At 42.0% G+C, this 19,348-nt stretch overlaps 1 long non-coding RNA gene across 1 annotated transcript in view; it reads right to left on the minus strand.

The window, feature by feature from the left end:
- Positions 1-698: 698 nt before the first annotated feature.
- LOC149127323 (uncharacterized) overlaps positions 699-19,348 on the minus strand; it is a 144,771-nt gene continuing 126,121 nt past the window's right edge. Inside the window, exons 4-7 of the long non-coding RNA XR_016231976.1 lie at positions 19,219-19,336; positions 5,416-5,523; positions 3,099-3,192; positions 699-1,699 (exon numbers count right to left, since the gene is read on the minus strand). This is a non-coding gene — a long non-coding RNA (uncharacterized LOC149127323). The remainder of the gene's footprint in view (positions 1,700-3,098; positions 3,193-5,415; positions 5,524-19,218; positions 19,337-19,348) is intronic.

Genomic DNA, 19,348 nt, shown 5'->3' on the forward strand with positions numbered 1-19,348 from the left:
GAAACTTAGTTCTACTTTGAAAAATAGCATCTTTTTTTCTGCAAAAGAACTTCTGGTTTTGTTTTCGCTTTTGTTTAGAATCAAATACATCTTCAGCCAACGTGTTGATTTCTTTATTCTGACCAAGAACCTGTGATACTATAAACCTATGATGCAGTAGTGGCTGGGAGACAGATAAATACAATACTGCCACTTTTTGGTTACTAAAAATGTATGGAAATAAAAATACTAGAGTAATAAAAGCACATGTTTTGAATAGGAGAAAATTACAATAAAAGTAGGGCTTTAGTGAACATAATCCTCTTGACATTCCAGTTCGGTCCTGTTACCTGTGTTGTTCGGTCATTTCTGTTCATTTGTTAATGTGCTAAGGCTCTTGGAATTCTATTTTCCAGATGCTTATGTTCTACAGAGGGAAGGAAAACTGATCCATGAAGTTGCCATTTGCATAAAATGCAGAAGCATCTGTCGCAGGCTCCCTCCTGGTTGAGTTCCTGGCAGCCAGGGTTCCCGCAGCTGGCCTGCCTCTGCATTAGGCTCCCATGCAAGCTAGGAGCCTCCCGGGAGAGGACGGTGTCCAGGGCAGGGTGAGAACTTTTTCAAGTCACACTCGACATATTTACAATATTTTTAATAAACTCATAACATAACCAGCCCTGTCATACACACACACACACACACACACACACACACACAGCAGCTCAGATTCAGTCCAAGAAAAACTGTAATTGATGACACTTCTCTGTAAATATGTTTCTTATCAAGGTCATGATGAATGGATCACAATCACATTGCACATCATTACGTAGCACAGAGGGTGGAAATTGTCAGGCAAGGTTAGGGTTATTCACAGGGCTTCATTTGGGAAGATTTTTGCTTTGTTTGGTTTTGTTTTGTCTGGTCTTCTCTTGTGTCTAATTAAAAGCGTATCAGTGTGGATATCTTTGTGCCCACTTCACACACACACAGAAAAGGAAATTGCTTCTATTGCTAAAGTAAATTGTGAAATCAGGATGGATTAACTAAACTTTAAAGAGGTACACTCCAGTTTCATTCTTTTACCACATTTATTCCTTCATAACACTCAAACCAACAATTCCAAGTGTCAAGTTCAGTCCCCCAAAATGTCTATAAACTCCTTGACTAGGATGTGGCAGAGAAGTAGACACAGTTTTCCACAAAGATGAATATAAAGCAATTTAAATTAAAGTGTTTTCAGTATTTCCTCAAGCACATTTTAAATACATTTCAAAGTGTCTGGGGCAGTAATACGAAGTATACAACACTTTTCAATATTGGGCTGCCTCCATTTTTCAATGCTGATACATTCGCTATTACCTGCTTCCTGGGGATAGAGTTACTGCAATCTGTCTGACAAGGTCTTTGTGAGTAAATGGCGGAGAAGCAGGCATAGTCACCAGTTAACAAATTCAGACTTTGAAATAATTACAGTTCTTTATAACAAACTGGTATAATTGGACTAAAAGTTTCTCTGATGCAAGTTCATCAGCCAGCAGTAATCAGATAGGAGGCTTCTTTGAAACTTTTCTGATTCATAAATAATATAGTAGTTTACAAAGAGGAAGTTTGTGGGAAGCAGCAGTAAACAGTCTCGCAATCCATCTGTTATTATGGAATCCAGAAGAGCTGAATCAGGATCCACGTTGTTTATGATATAAAAGATGCTTGGGAAATGTTGCTGAAATAATTATTAACCAAAAATGTCATGTTTTTACTTTTTAGAAGTCTGAATCATATGTAGCTGTGATGAAATGTACCCACCTGTGTGAATAAGTGAGGGAAGTTTACCTGGCTTGATAATTTAACAGAATACAAACTACAGTTTTTGAAATGTGTTTTCAAAGGCATGGTGGAGTAGACACTTATTCTCTAACTGCTGGTTAAGTTTTTAAAGTTATATCCAAATATGTTCTTCTTAAGAATTACATGATTTTTAAGAATAGAGCTTTAGAATCTGACTTAATCAAAGAATGAGTAGATTCAACATTTTACATGAAATGAAAATAGCCAAAGCTGAAATATCTTTACACTTGTCCATCTCCTGATCTGGACCTTGCTCTACTTTTTCTCCTCACCAATAACCCCTGAACATACACAGAAAGATTGTGTGTGAGGCTGTCACTCTTGTCTCCCTTTTAGTTCCAGGAATTAGCCCTCAAGTAGGACTTGCTCGATACTCGTTTGATTGTTTAATATTTTGGAAAGAACCAACCGACAAATGTGTTAGCGCAAAGGAATTTCTACAGTGAAACATGCTTAGTTTCAGATTTACTTTAAAAGAGATCAAAATGTTTCTCCCCATATAGCTTTTTGTCCAAAGCATGATGATAGTAAATTTATCCTCTCATAGTAAAGCAAATGACCACAACTAGAGAAGAGTTTTCTAACATTCAGAAACAATAACAGCAATTATGTCTATGGATTTCCAATAATACTAACTTTACAATGTAATATAATTAGTACATCACTTACCATTAATCAGGCTAGAAATAGATTTTTCCAATTATGGGGAAAATGAACTAAAAATCTAACTAAAATAGATTGTCAATGTAAAGATGTAACAATGCTAGATAAGTTCAGGTACATAGATCTAAAATACCTTATGTATTATTATCACTCTTGAGTTTCAAATTGGTTTGGAATACTTTGTTGCATTTTACAGAAAACTCATAAAACAAAAATCTACACATAATCCTCCTTTAAGTACATTTTGTTGGACTGAATAGTAGAGAAACCAGCTTGATAAACAAGACCCACAGCGTTGTTTCCTACAAACATTGACAATAGTGCCATCTTCTGGCTCTACAAATAAAGTGATTCCTACATTCTATTTTTATCAAACTGCCGAAAAGTTGATTATTTGAAGAATGAGTAATCTTCAGCCGAGAGTTCAGATACAGTTGTTATTAATAAATGTGATGTTTTGCCTTCATAATTACGATTGGGACATCTTAAATCTTGTGTTTCTCTTCCTTTGGCTGATATACTTTTTAAGGAGAAACCTCTGACAGTTTCCGGCTCCTTTCTTACCTTTAATTTCTGGTATTTTATCTTAATCCAAACCTGTTGTGACCTACCTGATTTGTCCTAAGGATTGCTTCTCCACCCATAGTTCTATGAATGTGTCTCTGTCCCTTTGTTGTGTTTGGTCTCTCCAGGTCCATCGGTGACCTTTATTTGGAAGACATCTCATATTTAATTCTGCACTCTCCCAGGACTCCTAGCATTTCTGATTCCCTAACTATGTCCTCACAGTTCCCCTTTTTAATCCCCATTATATTTTTCCAACGTTGTCCAAATTAGTAAAAATTCAACAATTAGTAAAATGCAAATGAATTGCCATAATTGCTTTGAAAGTCTCTTTAGCCATGAAATACTATCTGCTGTTGAACACTGACAGCAATGCTACATCTTTTCATGTACATTCGGCAACAGATAAATAACCAAAATAGTAATGTCTCTTTTGCCCTTTCAATATGTTTAGTACAGTTAAACACCAAATGGAGTAATGGTAACACACAAGAGGGATTCTGTATCTTTGTAGAGATTTAAAAGCTACCATGGAAAGAGGAATGCCAGTGCTTTGGGCAGACTAGGTCATCCACAGGTACTGGTTAAAAAATAATTAGGTGAGCAGGTCCCAACCAGGGCACAGGAAATTTCGCAAGTGAAGGGAATACAATTTTATAAAGAGGAGCAGGACAGAATGGGTGTAAATTTCCTAATCAAATGAGTGCACAAATGACTTGTGGGCTTTTGTTTTTTGTTTTTTTTTTTAAAGTTGTTTTTATTTTTAAGGACTAAGCTTGTCAAATTTTAATCAGGGAGATAGATGAATGACAGATGAAGAGCAGCAAATGGGAGAAAATTTAAGGGAGCAGAAAAAGAAACAAGTGAAAATAGGAGAACAAAAGCTTGCCCAGGGACGGAGCAGAGCAGGGCGGTGAGGGAACAGGGGCAGAGGAGGCGGGGCCTCAGACACCCAGGTAAACTGCAGTGGGGCACTCAGCCTGCCCCAGAAGAAAAGGAGCCTCAACACCAGTCGTTCCCTGGGCCCTGTGAACCAAAGTACAGTGTTGCCCAGACCTAAGTGAGGCGACAAAACAGATGGGAGGGTCCCTGGTGACCTTCCATGGCAAAGGGAGCATGCAAATCCCCGTGGCGATCGCATCTCAGCCACAGGGGCCAGTCTCCAGCTCACATTCAGAAGACCACAGCTCTGCTCTCTCACCGGGGCGTCCCAGACTTGCGCTACCGATGTGAACAACTGTATCTAAGTACAAACCTCCACGGGTCTGGCCGACATTAACACACACAGACACGGATTGACGGATCCTCGGAGTGGTCCAGTGTGCAGCAGGGTCTGGGGACCACGGAACTAGGCTCAGAATTTCCTACCAGGCAAGGTTGGTAGCTTCAGCCCCTCCTGCTACCCTCAGGGCATTAGGCTATTAACATACTTTTGTCAAGTGAAAGTAATAAACACCGGCTCCTCTTTGACCTTGTACCTTTGTGCTTTGTGTTTCTCTGAACCCAATTTCTTTCTCTGTACTTTGAGAGTCAAATACTTTTACTTCCTAATTCTGTGACCTAGGGCAAGCTACTTAACTCTCTCTCTCTCTCTCTCTCTCTCTCTCTCTCTCTCTCTCTCTCTGTCTCTCTGGTTTAGTTTCTTCCTTTGTAAAGTGGGCTTTATCATAAAGCTGTTGAGAAGATCAAGTGAGATAATGCAAGCAAATCCCTTAGCTCAGTGCCTGCCAAATAGTCAGCACTCCAAAAATGTCAGCCGTTATTATTATCCATTTATTCATGAGTTAATTCCCTGCCAACATAAAGGATTTTTTAAAAAGTCTTTTGACAAAGAAAGTATCAAGAACTTTATCACAGTAGCCTGAAAAAGGGAAGTCCAGACACAAGAGGAAGAAACAATCTTTTTTGAAAGGTTAGGAGAAAGTTGAAGATGGGGCATCAGGACAAAGTGTTCCTTTTAAATCTAAAGGCAACTCAATGCCTAATCTTTTAGCCTATACCCTTGGTGAAAAATATAAGAGTTAGAAAATCAATAGGCAATCCACCAGCTCTTTAGAGAGACAAAAACATATTCCAAGGCAGGGACCACTGTAATAGTAGAGACGGAAGTGACAGTCCTTCTCTCCACCCCCACCCCACCCCCCCACCCCCGGGCCTCCAGCCAGGCCCTTGGAGCTTAGACAAGCTGAGCCCCATGCCTGCTGCCCAGTGCCAGTGTCCTTGGAAGCTGCCCCAGGAGAACAGCCACTTACAGCTGGCCCATGAGAGAGACCTCACAGTCTCCATGCAGCCAGAAAGTCTTCCTGACACAGCAGAGCAACTCCTCAGAACAGGAGTCCCTGGTGTCTGACTGCCCCTACTCACCTCTCACGCAAGCTCTGGAGCTCCTAGGCAGGTTGTCCAGTTATAAAGAACTCAGTTATTGCTCCCGAAATGAGGGATGGGCACAGCAGGAGAAGCATCGAGGTGGGCCTGCGGGGCCAGAAGAAATCACACAGTGAACAAGATGCCTGCTTATAATTGAGTTAAACGTATTATCTTCAAGCGGTTGAAGTCTGAAAGGCAAATTAACCTAAGAAGCCCTCCATAACCATTATGGTGGGGTAAAACGCAGATCACTCTAGGTAGGAAGGGTTTCATCAAAGGCCAGGAAAGCTAGATGATTGGCTATTATGTGTAAATTGGAATCTGTTTTCACAATAATCAACTTGTTAATTTTCAATGAAATTATTTCAAAGAAATTTTAGCATTTCCTGAACTCTCTTTATTTGCCTCTATCCTTTTCTTTCACCAGATGGACATAATGTCAATGTTTAAAAGGAAGTATTTATGCCTTTCTTTCAGCAGTTAATTACTACCTGTCACGCAATTGAAGATTTCAGGCAAGCCTAAGCAGACAGAAATGTGCAGCCTTTCAAGGCAGAAATTCACTCATTCAACAAATGCATACTGAGTGTCTGATGTGTGTGCGGCCTGGTGGTTGCTTCATTGGAAGCTGGTCTATAAACACATTCAGGCAGAAGGGAGACCATTACCCCTCCATAGCAAACTTGCACAAACAAGCACTAAGATGTTAGTTGCCGAGTTGTGTTCTCCACGACCCATAGGCAGATGGTGTAACACATGTGCCTCAGAATGTGACTTTATTTGGAGATGGGGCCTTTAAAGATGAGATCAAGTTAAAATGAGGCCTTTCCATGGGTCCTAATCCAATCTGTCTGATATCCTGATAAGAGGAAGAACTTCGGACCAAGAGTGTGTATCACAGAGGAAAGACCAGTGAAGACACATCTAGGAGCTGGCCCACCATCTGCAAGCCAATGAGAGAGGCCTTGGGAGAAACCAGCCCTGCTGACACCTTGCTCTCAGACACTCAGCCTCCAGAACTGCAAGAAAATCTGATGTGTAGGTTACCCAATCTGTGGTTTTGTTAGGGCAACCTTAGCAAACTAATACACTCAAATACAAGCCAAATGTTTACAGGGCAAAAATGTCTTAGCTCTTCCTCAGCTTGAAGCAAAGTCCTCATTGCTTCAGCTATGTTTTATATCCTCTTTTTCTCAGAAGTCTTCAGCCACAAATTATCCCCTCAACCTTCTGGACAAAGATTCACTACCCATTGCCTTCAACAAATAAATTTAATGTTACATGTGCGTTCACGTGTGTGTGTGTGTGTGTGTAGTAACTATCCCATATCCAAAAACTATTTTAGTGAGTTACAGAGACAAAACACTTTAAAAAGTATGTGACAGCATGTTACATTATCTTAATTCCCTTTAGAGTGAGAACAATAAAGTAAAACTTGATTATATCATGGAATATAGTTTGTACAAAATAGCTCTAGTTCTACATTGAAAGATTAGTTCTGCCTGGATCCAGCATACATGTCATATTTCTGGAAAGTCATTTGACATGAATCAGTCTAAAAAATAAAACAAGCAGGTGCATAATATATTACCCAGAATAAAATAAACATGGCTTCATTTTTAAGTGCCAGAGTTTATTTCGTCCATTAAATCTCCATCAGCTGCTAAATGTTTGGTGCCCTCTTGTGTCCACTTGGGGATAAGTTTGCTCACAGAATTTGTGAAGAATTCACTCCACACTCTCATTCAATCCCTGAAAATTGCAAGAGAACACTCAAGAGAAACAAAATTCCCCTTTTCTCTGCACGAATCATACCAGTTATAAAAAATACAACTTGGTTGAAATATATATATTGTTAAAATCCACATTTTCAAATAAATACTTCTAGACCCAGTTGACTCCCTTAATATTTGAGCTGTCTTTCCTATAGATTGCTTATCTCCCAAATCTTTAGTTCTAAAATATATCTCTTCCCAGGAATCCTTTAGAACTGTTCATTTTTTACTCAGATTTCTACAGGACAACATTGTATAAAATATTTTTTTACCAGTCAAACCATGATTATATGAGTACAGTTTTACTTAAAATACTAGTTGTTAATGCCACCATTCCTATTTCCATGAAGAAGAGGAATGATTATAAGCCAACTGCCGAAACATGACCTCATGCAAACTAGTTTAGTATGTTGGCAATTACAGTACAAAAGGTCACATTGCACATTAAAGTTAATTTCCCCAATTCAGATCTAATAAGGCATCCACCTTGGTTACTTCCTTGTTTGGTGTAGATATCATAAAATCTGAATTGGCATCTATATCACAAACCATCTGAGCCTAGCCCTATTTCTCATTACTAAAATTTAGTTCAAATAGCATACATCAAAATCTAACCACCTGATTTATATTTGCGTTGTACTCAGATGTAAAACCATATTCATCTGGGGTGTGGCCTTTATTTCTCCTAAACACACCATTAAACTTCCCAAGGAAATTCACTACACCTAACTCCAAAGGCAAGAGAACTGGCAAATAAGGGCTATCTCAGAAGCTTCCTTGAAGACACAAATGCAAATTAAATATCTTATAAGTCAAAGAGAGATTGACAACTATTGAGAAAAAAGTGACACAATCAGAAGCTGGCATCAGCAGACACAGCTCAAAGGTGGAATAAGCACATCTCAACAGAAAGGCAGAGCCCTGCCATGGCCTGGTCATGGGCCTAGTCACATCAGCAGCACTAAAATTGGGCTCATTCTTTCTTTATTAGTTATTAAAAAGATAGCACATAAGAAATTCTTAGGGAAAGTGATATGGGCTAAAAAGGATGCAATTGCCTCATCAAACATTTCATTCTTGTCTGTGGACAGAAACAAATCCATAAAAAATTTACCCCTTCGTGGGAAAACATCTTGATTCTTGCAGACTCCGAGAGTGAGTCTGAAATTGGGGCTAAGTGCAAAATTACCAAGACCAACTCTGGTCTGGATTTCTGAGGACCAGAATCCCAGGTTGTTTCTGTGAGACAGACAGGCAGGCAGACACACACACACACACACACACACACACAGTCTATATTTTAGAAAGTTAAACCCTATGAAACAGACAGTATCTTCAGAAGATGCCTCCCTCATCATTATTTTTAAATTGTCACTTCAGCAATTAAAACAAAGGGGCTCAGGTGAGGACTTTTAACAACCATTTCCAACTCTTCCTTTCCTGCTTTCCCTCACTCCCATTCTTTCAGATAGAAGTGTTTGGCCCAGTATTTTAATTAGCAAATTTTTCAGAATCTCAATAAGCAAATAAAAAGGCAAATGAGTTGTATAGAAAATTAGAGGGCCTCCGACCAGGGCTGAACCAACAGAGCTGGTGGAGTCTCCCGTTCCAAGCTGTTGCTGTGAGAGGAGGCAGCTCTGTCGGAGTTCCAGAGAGCTGCACTCTTGCCTGGACTCAAAGGGAAGTGAGGTGGGCTTGTGCTGGGCTCCCTGAGTGAGGAGCCGTGTCTCAGTCACTTTATGTCCAGTGCCGGGGGCATGCTGTAGAAAGCCTGCAAGGAGCAGGAGAACACAGGGGCAGTGGAACCTAGAGTCCTGCTCTCACACCCCAGGGCAAGTCCAAACCCTGCTCTGAGCTTCCATTTCCTCCCCTGGAAAGCAGATAAATAGAATTTCTGTATACCTCTCAAAACACTTGAGAAGACCAACTATGACAATGTACATGCCAACAGACTGTAAACAGTACAGCACTGAACAAAACAAACAACAACAACCTTAGTTTAGGGGCGGGTATTTGGTTCAGCAGCGATTAAGATATCACTTGGGATACCCACACCCAAATAAGAGTGTTGTCAAATCAAGTCCAGCCTCCACCTCATTCCAGCTTCCCACTAATGCTCACTCTAGGCAGGCAGCTGATGATGGCTCAAGAATGTTCCATCTTGGTGACCCCCATGAGCGATTCCAGTGGAGTTTCTGGTTGCTGGCTTCCACCTGGCCCTGCCCAGGGTGTTGTGTGCATCTAGAGAGTAAATCAGTAGAAGCAAGCTCGCTCTCTCTCTCTCTCTCTCTCCTCCCTCTCCCTCCCCCTCCTTTTCTCTCCTCTCAAATAAGATGAAAATAAATACTTAAAAAAAAAGCTTTAGTTTGGCAAACAAAATAGGAGCTGCATGCACATGATGTCACATCATTAAATTATGTAACACATCAGGACCCACCTTTCTGTAGGCGAGCACAGAAAGAAAGGCAAGGAATGGGTGAGGGTTAATTTTATATGAGAACTTAGGTAGGCCAGTGTGCCCAGCTGTTTGGTCAACACCACCCTCAATGTAGCTGGGAAGGTGTTTTGTAAATGTGTTTTACATTTGAGTCTGTAGATTTTAAATGAGGCAGATTGTCCTCTGTAACTTGGGTAGGCCTCATCCAACCAGTTGAGGGTCTGAATAGAATAAAAAGACAGCTCTCTCCGAAGCGAAAGTGAATTCTGTAGCAAAGTATGCACATGCTATAATGCATATGAACCAGTTCCTTAAAATATCTCTCATTACACGCACATAAACCCATTGGTTCTCTTTTCCTAGAGAACCCAGACATGCGTATAGACACATGTTTTATACATGTTGTATGTATGTTTTACATATACTAAGTGACTTAAAATTTATACAAAACAAAATTAAAAGATAAGCTTATTTTAGTGCAAAAAATTTGAAATCATGCCTAATATACATTTCCTATGAACTTTTTGAAGTGCTCTCTCATCTGTATGTGGAGTATTTGTGTGTGTCTGTGTGTTTCTCATAGACCCAGGTCAAAAGAAGTAAGCAAGGCCAGCGCTATGGTGCAGCAGGTAAAGTTACTGCCTGTAGTGCTGGCATCCTATATGGGCAGTGGTTCAAGTCCCGACTGCTCCAGTACCCATCCAGCTCTCTGCTATGGCCTGGGAAAGCAGTGGAAGATGGCCCAAGTCCTGATTCCCTCCCCAGATGGCCGCAACGGCTGGAGCTTGCGCCAATCTGAAGCCAGGAGCCAGGAGCTTCTTCCAGGTCTCCCACGTGGGTTCAGGGGCCCAAGGAGTTGGGCCACCTTCCACTGCTTTCTCAGGCCATAGAAGAGAGCTGGATCAGAAGTGGAGCAGCCAGGTCTCGAAGGTGCCTATATGGGATGCCAGCGCTTCAGGCCAGGGCATTAACCCTCTGCGTCACAGCACCGGCCCCAATAAATAAATCTTAAAAAAGAGGGAGGAGGAGGGGAAGGAAGAGGGGGAGGGGGAGAGTGGGAGGAAAAGGAGGAGGAGGAGGAGCAGGAGGAAAAGAAAAACCACCACTTCCAGGCTCAGATAAAACTCTGGCCTGGGATCATCAATTTCAGCAGAGCTTGCACTCAGCCCTTTGCTGCGAGGTACAAAGTTAATGTGGCTCATTCACTTCCCGCTGACACTGAAAGCTGCCACCCCCCTTGCCTGTCCATGGCAGTCCCGTCTCTGAACAGCCTGATTCCAGTCCCCCTCCCTGCATTGCTGTCATCCCTCCAGCCACCACTGTCTCCCCAGAGGACATCACTCCCCTGCTCTAAGCCTGGGGGTGGCTTCACTGTGCCTCCTGGTTGTCACTGGCATTCTTTCCAGACATCATTACTTAATATTTGCTTGTGTGAGCAGCTACCTCTTTTCACAGTGCTCCTCTTCCTTGGCTTCTCTGGCCCATTTCGTGCAAACCCAGCACTTTCCCAGAGAAACCTCTTTGGGGACCCTTTGCAGCAGCATTCACAGCTGCCTCCTCTGGAAGGCTTTCTTGACTCGCACCCTATTGGAATCTCCGTCTCAGTTGTGTTTCTTTTTACTATAAGTTACCTGGCCCCAACACCTGGCACACCTTGGTTTATCGATAGAAGTGAATTGAATACGTCAGATGCCTACGTGCAAACTGCCTTCCCAACTATCGCCCAGGGAAGTCCTGCAGGACAGGGACAGCCCTGGCACACCTTTTAGCTGGAGCAACAGGAAAGACCTCTCATCTTTCTTTGAGATGTCAGGAAACCTGGAGTTAGTGATCTGGTGACTCGCGAGACAAGGGCCACAAGAAGGCAGTGCCTGAGGTGTGTGTAGGGCTGAAAAGGCACACAGAATGGGGGATTGCATGAGAAGAAAGGCTGGCATGGACTGACGGGCTGGTGGGCTCAAGAAAGACAGAGGCCATCAAGCCCGAGCTTTTGAGACGGTGGTCCCGAGTGACAAAGAGCTGCACAGAGCCTGGGAAACGGTGACAGAACATAGTGGTGCTGATGATGGCGATGGCGATGACAATGACAACAGCAAGCAAGACTGAAATAGAAGGAAAGGTGCAGCTCAGGGGTGGCAGGAAAGACAGAGACTCAGCAAGCCTACACTGCTAGGAAACGAGGGGCCAGCAAGTGGAGGGCAGAGTGACAGGTGAAATGTCCTTGTTTCCAAGTCAGCTGCTTATCTTCAGATGGTAACACAAGTCAGCATTTTATTTTATCCTTGTTTTTTTTAGGAAAAAAAAAAAAACTTCTTTGGGAATGATGAGCCCTCATATGCCATAATAGGATCCTTTCTTTGAAGTTTCTGTGAACTTTTCATGGCTGCCAACATTAATTATATTATCCATCATAATTTTTGCTTTAGGAAACACTCCTAGAAAATGTTTTAGAATGTAGTCATGAGAAAAACTATTATATTATCCTAAATTCACATGAAGGAAGAAACTAAGAACATTGAATGAAATACCAAAGAGCAAATGAAAGTCAATTTTTCCCCAGGTAACTTTAAAAAATCTTACTACTGGAATGATTTGTAGAATCAGTAATCTTCTTCTTCCTTGACTATAGAATCAAGTTTGTTCAAAAAAAGAAGCCAAATCTTTTTACATTAAGAACAACTGGCATACTAAAATAATTATTTATAAGTAATAACACGTTAGCCTGAAACTTTAGATACCAACCCCAACTCTCAGGACTGGGAAAATGCACTTGGCCCAGTTAAGAAGCCACTGAAACACTGCGGGTTTGGCATCTCAAGTTGAGCCCAATCCTTTTGCTATTTGAGTTCATTTATTCTTGGCAAAATGCAACTTCCTGCCTCTAAGAAGAAAGATTTTTAAAGTCTCATAAAAATGATTCCAACATTTTCCTGGACTTCAAAAGGCTCTTACAAAACAATATTTTATTAGTTAAATTCATGGAATATGGTGCATAAGGATTACATTTTCTTATATCTTAAATAAGTAACAATTAGGGCAAAACCAATAGGACGCAGGGTTTGGAGATGCTTGGCGAAGCAGAAATCCACAGGGGACCACTTTACCAGGAGTTACAGGAAAAGACATAATCTCCAAAGAGGGACTACATTCTCTCGAGGAACTCTGGGACTGCATTGCAGCCCTGCCTCTCTTCAAATTATTCAAGGCCAAAGCTCACCACCACAGGAGGCATCCTATACTAGTGTCCACCAAGGCTTTCGTGGGTACAAACAAAAATGCCTATCCACTGGCCTTCTTGTTAAATAATGTGGCCTGTTTCTGTTGCCTTCTTTCCTGGGAACATTCCTCCCAATTGTCCTTTTATGAGGCATCTCATCAGGCCTGTTCCCTTAGCAGGAATGGAAAACCACCAGATGGTTCCCTTTGCTGGAATCCTCCTCAGTGGGCCATCTTAAAAGAGGGAGAGGTTGAGAGTGACCTCCCCCAGTGACAGATGAGCACTAGCAAGAGGCACAAAGGTGTGGATGTTTGTGAGCCATCTCAAGTTCACAGTCCGGGCAATAGCCAGTAGAAGATAGAAGCCAAAGGGTGTTGCACAACACTTCCGGACAACCAATCGAACCGAATTTTTTTATTAGTGGGGTAGATTGAAATTTTGGAATGTAGTCCACCAGATTCATTTAATAGAAAAGACTTTGTTATCTGAGCATTAATTGAGTGGCTTCTTGAAGATTCTAGATTGCTTAGGAAAGCAAAAGTCACCATTGCATTACTAAATGTTTACTTGTAAACTGACAACTTGAAAAAATTTGTCCCCACTCCAACAGCCATCCCACATACAGCATGGGTCTATCCCACACATAAAGTCAAGTCTTTGTTCATCAGCTTTTCCCCGGGTGGACTGTGATTATAAATGTTGAACAACATGGTATTAAAACACTGCAAATTAGTTGCAGAGGGAAATGCAAGCCTTGCAAAAGATGAAGGTTTTCATGCAGCTAGTGAGAGCAACTTTGGAGATCCATTCAAGTTGAAGTCAGAGCATTCCACAGCCTGCCCTAAAAGGTGGCTGGACAAGACAGCCAATAGACTGCCTATAGCCATGTTGTGCGGAGGGAGGGAAAACTCAGGACCAGTGAGCTGAAGGACAACACTCAGGATGGGCTGGGGACATCCTGTAGATGCCAGAAGATCAGGGCAATATGATGTATAACAGGAATAGTGATAAAAGACTAAAGGAGCCTACGTAGGGGATCAGAGTCAACAAAGTTAAATAGTACAAAAAGGAACTTATAAGACAAAAAGATGAAAATAGGATTTATGTTTCTCATTAATTTTTTCATTCCATAAGGAATATAGGTTTATAGGCCTTTATCTAGATCAGTGTACATATACATATACTCATGTATATAAATACATCTAATCACATAAATGTTGCTGCTACATTAGTTTATAAGTGTGTGTGTGCGCACATGCATAATATATAATTGAGTGAGCAACAGAAGGAACTCTACCCAGAATAGGAAATAGGAAGAGCTAATCAGTATCCTATTTTTATACAATAACCAGAGGGGTCACATTTAACCATAGACATAAAAAAAATAACCAAGTAAAAGAAGCTTCCACACTGTGTTTTAAAATGATAAAACAGGAAGATGGTCCAAATAAAAGAACTCATGGAGCAGCTGACTTCCTCATCTCCTAGGAGCTACATAAAACATTTAGATAGCCCAGACATTATTATAATACTAAGAAGGAACACCCATATCTAATGAAATTAAAAACGATGTCAATGAATTATAATGTGATGACAATTGTTAGATATTCAACCATATGGAGCTGGAGGATATCTGATTTCTGAGGAAGGCATCAAATCTCAAAAATTAAAATCTTGAGTGGTGTTTGGTGCAGCAGGCAAGACATCATTTGGGACACCCACCTCCAGCATCAGAGTGCCTGGATTCAGGTCCCAGATCTTCTCCCTATTCCAGCTTCCTGCTAATGCATACTCTGGAATGCAGCCACCTATGTGGGAGACCTGGGCTGAGTTCACGGCTCCCAGCTTCCACCTGATTTAACTGCAGCTGTTGTAGGAATTTGGGAAGTGAACCAGCGGATGGTAGATCTCTCTCTCTCTCTCTCTCTCTCTCTGTGTGAATGCCTTTTTTTTTTTTTTAAGGTTTATTTATTTATTTGAAAGGCGGAGTTACAGAGAGGCAGAGGCAGAGAGAGAGAGAGAGAGAGAAAGAGAGACAGAGAGGTCTTCTATCCGCTGAGTCACTCCTCGGATAGCCACAATGACCAGAGCTGCGCCGATCCAAAGCCAGGAGCCAGGAGCTTCTTCTGGGCTTCCCATGCAGGTGCAGGGGCCCAAGGACTTGGGCCATCCTCTACTGCTTTCCCAGGCCATAGCTGAGAGCTGGATCGGAAGTGGAGCAGTTGGGACTTGAACCAGAGCCCATATGGGATGCTGGCACTACAGGCAGTGGCTTTACCCACTTATGCCACAGCACCAGCCCCTTGAATGCCTTTCAAATAAATACATTTTAAAAAATTAAATCTAAATGTGGACAAAGACTAACAACATAACTTGAAAGTGCTGACTACCGGCTCTGGTGCTGTGGTGCAGTAGGCTAAGCCTCCGCCTGCATCACCAGCATCCCATATGGGCACCAGTTCATGTCCTGCTGTTTATCTTTTGGTCCAGCTGTCTGCTATGGCCTGGAAAGGCAGTGGATAATGACCCAAGAGGAACTCCTGGCTCCTAGTTTTGCATTGGCCCAGCTCCAGCCGTTGCAGCCATTTGGGGAGTGAATCAGCATATGGATGACCTTTGTCTCTATCTCTGTAATTCTACCTCTCAAATAAATAAAAATTATATATATAATTCTATATTATATTATATTTCTCTATATATGTATATATATAAAGAAACTGCTGACTACTAATGGACATTCAAGCCATATTATCAGTTTGTAAGCTTGATGTTTCTGGAATAAATAAACAGTTTCCAAATCCACAGAAGGAGCTTTGGTCTAGATTGCCTTGGTTTTGTAATCACCTCTGCTGGTCTGAAGTCATACTTCTTTTTATGTTGGATGTAGTGAGGCTACTGACACCTAAAGTTGTAGGAAAGCAACCTCAGAAATAAAAAGAATATGGATAAACATTGCAGTAAAAATAAAGACATGGATGAAACCTCATTGATTGTTTTAGTGGTATGTTAAAAACTTTTATAAATCTAAGTTTGTGTTTGGCCTGTTATTATGAGATATTTCAATATTATTAAGATCATCTGAACTGTTAAGCTTCTGGCTTTAATTATCTGGAGTTTTTGCTTAAGTGTACAAGTATTATTCAAACTTTGGGAGAACTATTTTTTTAAAAAAAATGCTATCAGTAATATGTGGATATTTGCTATTGCCACTCCACTTATTTTTAAAAATATCACTAGTGGAGACTGGTATTATATGCAGGAGGTTAAGCCACCACTTGTGCCACCAGCAGCTCATATGGGAGTGTTGATTCAAGTCCCAGCTACTCCGTTTCTGATGCAGCTTCTTGTTAATGTTCCTGAAAAGCCAGCATTTGATGACCCAAATACTTGGGCCTTTGCCATCCATGTGGCAGGCAAGGATGGAGTTCCTGGCTCCTGGTTATGGGCTGGCCCAGATCCAGCCGTTGTGACCATTTGAAAAGTGAATCAGCAGATGGAAGCATGCGCTCTCTCCCTGTCTCTCTCTCTCTCTCTCTGAAGTTTTGCCTTTCAAATAAACAAAAACACATTTTTAAATAAATGATAAAATTATAATAGTTGGCAATGAGATGAGGTTGATAAAGTATTACACAAACCTCAAAAGATCGTTCCATGGAGAAGAATCTACCTATTTCTATTCATTCTCAAACTAATGTGGAGTTGCAATCATTATTTGAATTATTTTAAATGTAATTTATTTTGAGAAATTTCATTCAATTCTTAAAGGCTAACTTCTACATTAATTAGCCAGAACTCCTTGCACATCAGAGCAGTTAGCCTGGAATGGAAATTCCCATTGATTCTATTTCTAGAACTTTCCAAGTCAATACCTTTTAGAGCAGTGCATAGGTAAGAACATTCTAAGGACTTTTTTTTTAAGGAAGTGGAAGTGAGAAAACTTGTCAAAGCTTCCACATGAAATAGTTACTGTTTAGACAGTAACTGAAACCTCCAGCACCCCAGTACAGGGAAAATGAAAGTGATTATCTGCAAAATTCCCATGATCAACTACAGACGTCCCTCGGAAATACACCACGGCTCCACTCCTCCAACCACGTGCACCCTCACGGGACGAATGACTCAGGAATTTTCCACGAGTTGCTTGACTTGCCTTTGCCTCAGTTCACAGAAAATACATTGGTAACAATATCTACTCATTATTCTGTGGATAAAATAAAGGACTGTGGGGTTTCTCTTCTAGAGTGAAAAGAAGCAAAATTTCAGGCACACAGAATTTACAGTGGCAATGCTAAGGAAATACGAAGAGGAAAAAAATAGACTCTGAAAACCCTGATGAAAGAGGCATTTAGAATATCTGAAGATGGCATGAGTGACACTGATGGGTGAAAAGTCTTATATGGAAGCGAACATAGGTTAAAGGTTAGGGGCCTTGGTTAAGATACCTGTACACCACTTTGGAGCAGCCAGGTGTCTGACTCTGGCTATTGACTCCAGCTTCCCACAACTGTGTACTCTGCGAGGCATGCGAGGCAGCAGGTGAAGGCTCAAGTCCATGGGGCCTTGGACTGAGTTCCCAGTTCCTGGCTTCAAGCCCCAGCCAAACTCCAACTCCTGGGGGCATCTGAGGACTCAATCAGCACATGGAAACACTATGTCTGTCCCTCTCTTTCCAGCCCCTCCATTTTGAATTTAAAAACTCTTACAGAGGGTCTGAATAACAGTAACAACAACCCAGCTTTTTGAGAAAAGGGATACCGCAGGGAACTTTCTATTGTAGAGAAGTAGCCTCTGCTGCTCAGACTATTCTTTGGCCAATGAAGCTCGGGTGGCCCTGTTGGTGGCCTGTGGATTGCCCCTGAGCAAGTAGGACAGGATGAAGAGATGCCACCTCGCCCCTGTGCTTCTGCCACAGGCCCAACCCACTTGGCTTCCTGCATGGGGAGACAGAGACGGGAAGCCCACAGCCAGGCTTTGAAATGCGTTCATTTGCAAAACAGAGATGTCACTGTGAAGCAGGGCAAGACAGTCCAGGCTTTCTCCAAGCCAAAGAGAGCTTCGTGCTCCATCTCAGACTTCTGCCTTCCCACAGTGAGGCCCTGGCTGCTTTGCCTTGAGGAGAGCCAGGTGAGCAAATCAGGAACTCCTGCCTGGCTGTGGGTTTATGAGATCACATGCCACCCATCATCAGGGCCGCTTGCCTGTCCTCTCCTTACCCTAGCCTAGGGTGGGGAACGTTTTTTTCTGCCAAGGGCCATTTGAATATTTATAACATGATTCATGGGCCACACAAAATGATTAGCCTGCTATAGATTTATTGAATTTAGAGTCCCTCCTGCGGTTGCCTTACCAGGACCAGTCCAAATGAGTTCACCTTATTGGACTTGTGGGCCAGACAGGCCTCACCCCTGCAGAATGTCACTCGTCATCAGATCCATGTTATCTCTGACCTTAGCTTTCTTTTTATTTATGTATTTATGTATGTATGTATGTGTATATGTATGTATGTATGTATTTTGAAAGTCAGTGTTACACAGAGAGAGGAGAGGTAGAGAGAGAGAGAAAGAGGTCTTTCATCCGCTGGTTCACTCCCCAACTTGCCGCAATGACCAGGGTTGTACCGATCTGAAGCCAGGAGCTTCTTCTGGGTCTCCCACGCAGGTGCAGAGGCCCAAGGACTTGGGCCATTTTCCATTCCTTTCCCCGGCCATAGCAGAGAGCTGGACCGAAAGTGGAGCAGCCGTGCCCATATGGGATACTGGCACTACAGGTGGCAGCTTTTACCGGATACGCCACAGTGCCAGCCCCATGACCTTAGCTTTCTAATCTCAGCCTTCATCATCTTTTCAATTACCCCCAAGCCTTTTTGAGCAGGTGTTAGTAGTTCCAGACTCCTTCCCTCCATTGGATAAAACCCTGTTGAAGAGCAGGGCCTTCATAGTCACAGAGCATCACCACAGAGTCCTCATTCATTGCCAAAGAGAGTCTGGCAGAGACCATTGGGATGGTTACAGCATCAACTTGGGCCACAGGATACCCAAACACTTGGTCAAGCACTATTCTGGGTCTATCTGTGCGTGATTTTTTGGAAGAGATCAGCGTTGGTTTTGTGGACTGAGCAAATCAGAGTGCTCTCCCTAATGTGAGTAGGCGTCATCCAACCAGTTGACATGAAAAGAACAAAAGAACAAAAACCCTGATGATCCCATGAGTAGGGGGGAACTCTCCCTGCCTGACTGCTTGAGCTAGAACTTTGTTGTTCTGTATTCAGGCTCAGACAGCAGAACCAGCTCATCTTGGATCTTAAGCCTGCTGGTTTCCAGACCAGACCTACACACAGACTCTTCTGAGTCTCCAGATGAATGATCACTTACCTTGTGACTTGTCGGTCTCCATGTCAGGCAGGGGCCAATTATTTTAAAAGCATCTCCATATTTTCAAGGAATTCCTGATAATATCTGTAAGGCTGAAAAGTCTGGGCGTGTTCACATTCTTCACAGAAAG

Source organism: Oryctolagus cuniculus, chromosome 3, assembly GCF_051225735.1.
Source record: "Oryctolagus cuniculus isolate XC-2025 breed Fujian yellow rabbit chromosome 3, ASM5122573v1, whole genome shotgun sequence".
Classification (NCBI taxonomy): Eukaryota; Metazoa; Chordata; class Mammalia; order Lagomorpha; family Leporidae; genus Oryctolagus; species Oryctolagus cuniculus.